Source organism: Hipposideros armiger, unplaced genomic scaffold (assembly GCF_001890085.2).
Source record: "Hipposideros armiger isolate ML-2016 unplaced genomic scaffold, ASM189008v1 scaffold_422, whole genome shotgun sequence".
Lineage (NCBI taxonomy): Eukaryota > Metazoa > Chordata > Mammalia > Chiroptera > Hipposideridae > Hipposideros > Hipposideros armiger.
In genome coordinates, this window is record NW_017731772.1 from 764,825 (window position 1) to 765,177 (window position 353).

Consider the following 353-nt stretch of genomic DNA (forward strand, 5'->3'; position numbering starts at 1 on the left):
CTAGGCCCGCGGAGCGTCTCTCCCGCCCGCGCCCGCCGCGCGGTCTCCGGCCTTTCGGCCCTCCGCGGCTCCCGTCGTGACTCCCGGGCGCGAAGCGAGACGGCGGCTGCGGCAGCCGGTCCCTGCACGGCGCGGGCAGGTGGGTACCCACGCCGCCGGCGCGGCCACTCGGGCTCCCGGAAGCGGAAAAGGAGCGCGGCCCGGCCTGGGCGACGGCGGCGCTGGGAGAGGTGGCGGAGGAGGCGGGGGGAGTGCGGCTGGCGGCGGCGAGAGGAGACGCGGCCCGAACTGGTGAGTGTGAGCAGCGCGCCGGGGACGCAGCGCCCCGCCTTCCCGGGCCCCCCGGCCCGTCG

General features: G+C 80.2%; 1 protein-coding gene across 5 annotated transcripts in view; it reads left to right on the forward strand.

Annotated features, from left to right (window-relative positions):
• Positions 1-220: 220 nt before the first annotated feature.
• Positions 221-353, forward strand: part of ZDHHC21 (zDHHC palmitoyltransferase 21) — a 65,519-nt gene continuing 65,386 nt past the window's right edge. Inside the window, exon 1 of one of the 5 annotated variants that reach the window (XM_019664443.1) lies at positions 221-291. The gene's annotated coding sequence lies outside the window, so the exon portion shown is untranslated. The remainder of the gene's footprint in view (positions 292-353) is intronic. The other 4 variants (XM_019664437.1, XM_019664441.1, XM_019664436.1 and 1 more) reach the window with 4 other exon arrangements.